The following is a 6,395-nucleotide window of genomic DNA, read 5'->3' on the forward strand; positions in this document are numbered from 1 at the left end:
TAGGGTTGGCATTACAAAAGAAAGGCGGAGAATAGCAATGGAAAATAGCTTGGGAAAAACATCGCATCGCATCGCATTTTCTTATAAAACAACCTGTTCTAGGTTGATTTATAAAATATATAATTAACCACGAAACTCAAGTGAAACTAACTAAATCTCCCCATGTCATGCATTAAGAGCAGGTGTGTCAGTAGCACAAGCAATGTATGTAAGTATGACATGATTCAAAGGGTTCCCCTTTATAATCATTATAATTAAATGGCCATTGAATGTCTTGTGGAGCTCGATTACAAACTTTGTGACTGCGTCAAAAGTCATATTTATCGATAAAATAAACAAATGTTTGACATTTCGATTAAAGAAAAATCGAAAAATCAAAGTTTATTAATACACCGCTGATGTGGTAGTAAATCCTTCCAGGATAATGATGGGTTACAGCAACAAACGCATGCATGATTAAACCAGCATCCAAAGAAAATCGACAATTTAATTGGTTTGGAAAAGCCTGGCTGGTTAAGACTTACTAGAGAAGTACGAAGCTTTCGAAAGTTAATCTCATCCCAGTTATATCGAGAAAAAAGCAGAGCTGGCAAACTATCGATAATCGCAACATTCCATATTTGTAATGATAATATCGATAATATCAATACTATTGTTAATTTCCTTTCACCTTTATATCAAACGAAATCAGAAGTACAAATCTGGAGATTGCAGATTTATACAAAAACAAATAAAAGCGTGCTAAGTTCGGCCGGGCCGAATCTTATATACCCTCCACCATGGATCGCATTTGTCAAGTTTCTTGCACGGTATCTCTTTACGGGCAAACAAAGAATAATGAATAAGAGCTGTTATGCTATTGAAGCTCTGTCAAGTTGTAGTCCGATTCGGACCATAGATGAATTGAATGCTAAACATTGTAGAAGTCTTTGGGTAATATTTCAGCCATTCGGATAAGAATTGCACCTTGTAGGGGCTTAAGAAGCAAAATCGGAAGATCGGAGTATATGGGAGATGTATCAAGTTATAGATCGATTCAGACCATATTGAACATGAGAGAAGCCGATGTTCAAAATTTCAGCCAAATTGGATAATAACTGCGCCCTCTAGAGGCTCAAGAAGTCAAAATCCCAGATGGGTTTTTTATGGCAGCTATATCACGTTATGTATTGATTTGCGCCACACTGTAGCGCAGTTCTTAGATATCATAGTAAAATACTTTGTGCAAAATTTCATTCCAATCGGATAAGAATTGCGCCCTCTAGAGGCTGAAGAAGTCAAGACCCAAGATCGGTTTATAAGGCAGCTATATCAGGTTATTGACCGATTTGAACCATACTTGGCACAGTTGTTGGAAATCAAAGCGAAACACGCCGTGCAAAATTTCATTTCAATCGAATAAAAATTGCGCCCTCTAGAGGCTGAAGAGGTCAAGACCCAAGATCGGTTTATAGGGCAGCTATATCAGGTTATTGACCGATTTAAATCATACTTGGCACAGTTGTTGGGTATGATAACAAAACACGTCGTGCAAAATTTCATTCCAATCGGATAAGAATTGCGCCCTCTAGAGGCTGAAGAGGTCAAGATCCACGATCGGTTTATAGGGCAGCTATATCAAAACATGGACCGATATGGCCCATTTACAATCCCAACCGACCTACACTAATAAGAATTATTTGTGCAAAATTTCAAGCGGCTAACTTTACTCCTTCGGAAGTTAGAGTGCTTTCGCAAAACAGACGGACGGACGGACCGACTTACGGACCGACGGATGGACATGGCTAGGTCGTCATAAAAAGTCTCGACGATCAAGAATATATATACTTTAAGGGGTCTCAAACGAATATTTCGAGTAGTTACAAACAGAATGACGAAATTAGTATACCCCCATCCTATGGTGGGGGGTATAAAAACAAGTAAAAGAGTGCTAAGGGCCGAATCATAGGTACCCACCACCATGGACCCTGCTAAAAATTTATAAAAATAAATTTAGTTGAATAGGATAATTTTATTCTACATACCAAACTTCTGTTAAACCAGCAAAATTTAAAGCTCCTAGGAACCGAACAAGAACGATTGAGAGACCGGTTTACATGGGAGCTATATCAGGTTGTAGATTGATTTGAACCGTATTTGTCACAGTTGTTGGAAGTCGTACCAGAACACCGCATGCAAAATTTCAGCCAAATCGGACAAAAAATGCGGCTTCCAGTGGCTCAAGAAGTCAAATCGGGAGATCGGTTTATATGGGAGCTATATCAGGTTATAGACCAACTTGGACCGTACTTGGCACAGTTATTGGAAGTCCTAAAAAACACTACATGCATCATTTCACCCAAATCGGACAAATCGTGAGGCTTGTAAGGGCTCAAGAAGTTAAATCGGGAGATCGGTTTATATGGGAGCTATATCAGGTTATAGACCGATTCGGGCCGTACTTTGCACAGTTGTTGGAAGTCACAACGAAACACTTCATGCATCATTTCAGCCAAATCGGACAAAAAATGCGGCTTCCAGTGGCTCAAGAAGTCAAATCGGGAGATCGGTTTATATGGCAGCTGTATCAGTTTATAGACCAACTTGGACCGTTCCTGGTACAGTTGTTGAAAGTCATAACAGAAAACCGCATGCAAAATTTCAGCCAAATTGGACAAAAATTGCGGCTTGACGAAATCTGAACCGATATGGCCGATTTGCAATCCCCCAACCTACATCAATAAAAAGTATCTGTGCAAAATTTCACGCGGCTAGCTTTACGTGTTCGTCGGCTATCGTGATTTCAACAGATGGACATACGGACGGACATGGCAATGTGGAGCATTGGAAGAGGCTTGGTGTTCCTTTCTCATTACAATGCTTGGTCTCAAGTTGACAAATGTCATCAAAATTTTTCTGCAGCAGTGAAATGAGTGGCATCAGCTTCACTACTGAGGAGAATACATTCTGCAGATGGCGCTGTGGAGTATGTTTTGTTGTTGAAGAACAGATGTCGCTTCAACTAGAGCATTTCGCTGAATCGTATCACCGTGAGTCGTCTTAGGCCCTTCGACATCTGAACTGAGTGATTAATGAGGAATGTGCTTAATATACAGATATGCGAGATAGAGGCTATCCAAAGTTCGCCCCGTCCAATCTTAATGCCTTTTTACTTGTTTCATATTGCATGCAGTTTGGCCTTTTGAACCCGAACATATCAAATGAATGATGAACAATTTTCCAAGTTATCCATTGTGTTAATACTTAGAAAGAAACATTTATTTAAAAATTCTATGAGAGATTACAAATAATTCTCGTTTATGATGTGACTTCCCTGAGAACTTTTAAGATTGGCCATTTGGCTGACTGGTTGGCTAGATGGCTGATTGCTGCTTGGCTGCTGACTACTGGTATGTTTTCCATGATTCATATCGGTGTTGCATATTAATTTGGCCTCACTGAACAGCGACCGACCGACACCAACACCGACAACACCGACCACCACAGCTCCCACCATCCCACCTTTAGAACATCTTAAATCACAGTGAGTAATGACAAATGGCGGTTGCATGTTTTTCAAGTATTTCAAGTGAATCTTGTGATCTTGGTTTTCAATTTGATGGACGGACTAACGGACGGAAGGACGGACCAAGATATCTGTTTACAAAACCATTGTAGAGGTGTGCAAGCGGCGGCCTGTAAATGCATGGAGAATAATTAACAAGAATTTGTTTAAACATTTGTTCACAACTACCTGCAGTGTGTTAAAATCTTGGGTGGGGGAAGAAAGGGATTTTGAAGGAGCGTAGTTAAAAAACAGACCACACCTATGAAGAAGCAGTAGCAAGGGAAAAAGTAGGCAGGGTTAGAAAAATTGATGTAGGATTTCAATAAAAGAGTTATTAGGAGGGCTAGGAGCATCAAGGGACTTTTTACGGGACCTAAAGTTTTTTTTTGTTAATGTTGTTCATCGTATTGTCACTAAATTCACAGACTAGCCATGTCCGTCCGTCTGTCCGTCCGTCTGTCCGTCCGTCTGTCCGTCGGTCTGTCCGTCCGTCTGTCCGTCCGTCTGTCCATCCGTCTGTCCGTCCGTCTGTCCGTCCGTCTGTCCGTCCATCTGTCCGTCCGTCTGTCCGTCCGTCTGTCCGTCCGTCTGTCCGTCCGTCTGTCCGTCCGTCTGTCCGTCCGTCTGTCCGTCCGTCTGTCCGTCCGTCTGTCCGTCCGTCTGTCTGTCCGTCCGTCTGTCCGTCCGACTGTCCACCCGTCTGTCCGTCCGTCTGTCTGCCCGTCCGTCTGTCTGCCCGTCTGTCCGTCCGTCTGCCCGTCCGTCTGTACGCCCGTCTGTCCGTTCGTCTGTCCATCCGTCTATCCGTCCGTCCGCCTGTCTGTCCGTTTGTCTTTCTGTCCGTCTGTCCGTCCGTCTGTCCGTCCGTCCGTCTGTCAGTCCCTCCGTCTGTCCGTCTGTCTTTCTGTCCGTCTGTCCGTCCGTCTGTCCGTCCGTCCGTCTGTCAGTCCCTCCGTCTGTCCGTCCGCACTCTTACTTTCGAAGGAATAAAGCTAGCCGCTTGAAATTTTGCACAAATACTTCTCATTAGTGTAGATCGGTCCGCGTTTTGATGTAGCTGCCATATAAACCGATCTTGGGTCTTGACTTCTTGAGCCTCTAGAGGGCGCAATTTTCGTCCGATTTAACTGAAATTTTGCACGCGGTGTTATGGTATCACAACTGTGCTAAGTATGGTTAAAATCGATTCATAACCTGGTATAGTTGCCATATAAACTGATCTTGGATCTTGATTTCTTGAGCCGCTAGAGGGCGCATTTCTCACCCGATTTGGCTGAAATTTTGCATGAGGAGTTTTGTTATGACTTCCAACAACTGTGCTCGATATGGCTTAAATTGGTTCTTAACCTGGTAAAGCTACCATATAAACCGATCTAAGATCTTGACTTCTTGAGCCGCTAGAGGGCGCATTTCTCACCCGATTTGGCTGAAATTTTGCATGAGGAGTTTTGTTATGACTTCCAACTACTGTGCTTGATATGGCGCAAATCGGTACATAACCCGATATAGCTGCCATATAAACCGATCTGGGATCTTGACATCTTGAGCCACTAGAGGGCGTAATTCTCATCCGATTTGGCTGAAATTTTGCATGAGGTGTTTTGTTATGACTTCCAACAACTGTGCTTGATATGGTACATAACCTGATATAGCTGCCATATAAACCGATCTTGGGTTTTGACTTCTTCAGTTTTTAGAGGGCCAATTCTTATCCGATTTGGCTGTAATTTAGCATCGTGTTTTAGTATCACTTCCAACAACTGTGCCAAGTATGGTTCAAATCGGTTCATAACCTGATATAGCTGCCATATAAACTGATCTGGGATCTTGACATCTTGAGCCGCTAAAGGGCGCAATTATCACCCGATTTGGTTGAAATTTTGCATGAGGTGTTTTGTTATGACTTCCAATAACTGTGCTTGATATGGCGCAAATCGGTACATGGTTCGAATCGGACTATAACTTGATATATCTCTAAGAGTATAATAGTTCTTATTCGTTATTCTTTGTTTGCCTAAAAAGAGATACCGCGCAAAGAACCCGACAAAGGCTATCCCTGGTGGAGGGTATATAAGATTCGGACCGGCTGAACTTAGCCAAATTGGATTAGATTTGGATATAGCTGCCATATAGACCGATCTTGCGATTTGGGGTCTTAAGCCCGTAACGCAGCCAGGCGCAATTATTATGCGATTTCGATGAAATTAGAAACAGTGAGTTGTTAAAAGCCTCCCGACATCCGACTCAAATATGGTTTAGATCGGGCCATATTTAGATATAGCTGTCATATAGAGGCCACCGTAGCGCAGAGGTTAGCATGTCCGCATATGACGCTGAACGCTGAACGGTTTCGAATCTTGGCGAGACCATCAGAGAAAATTTTCAGCGGTGGTTTTCCAGTGGTTTTAAGCCTTCCCGCATCTGAACCAAATTTGGTTCATATCGGACTTTATTTAGATATAGCTGCCATGGTTAAGGGTCCATAACAGGTGGGACAGTTAGTTGTGCGACGCCTCTCGACATCATTGAACAATGCGGCCTAGATTGGTTAGATATAGCTGCCATGAAGACCGATCTCTCGATTTAAGGTCTTGGGCCCATAAAAGACGGTATTATCCGATTTCGACGAAATTTGGTGTAGCGAGTTGTGTTAGGCTCCTCGATTTACCTGTTTAATACAGCCCAGATCGGTCTAGATTTGGATATAGCTGCCATATATAGCGAGGCCCATAAAAGTCACATTTACTACTCGATTTCGCTGAAATTCAGCACAAAGATTTGTGTTAAGATCCCCGTCCTTGCTGACTATGGTCCAAATCGGTCTTTATCTTAATATAACAGCCATATA

The 6,395-nt window shown here is 42.5% G+C and overlaps 1 long non-coding RNA gene across 1 annotated transcript; it reads right to left on the reverse strand.

Annotated features, from left to right (window-relative positions):
• Positions 1-3,215: 3,215 nt before the first annotated feature.
• LOC106091995 (uncharacterized) lies at positions 3,216-3,811 on the reverse strand. Its single transcript, XR_001222078.2, has 2 exons — positions 3,734-3,811; positions 3,216-3,675 (listed from the first exon to the last, which is right to left on the reverse strand). It is a non-coding gene; the product is annotated as an uncharacterized LOC106091995 (long non-coding RNA).
• Positions 3,812-6,395: the final 2,584 nt, after the last annotated feature.

The sequence above is a fragment of the Stomoxys calcitrans genome, chromosome 3 (assembly GCF_963082655.1).
Source record: "Stomoxys calcitrans chromosome 3, idStoCalc2.1, whole genome shotgun sequence".
In the NCBI taxonomy this organism is placed as follows: Eukaryota; Metazoa; Arthropoda; class Insecta; order Diptera; family Muscidae; genus Stomoxys; species Stomoxys calcitrans.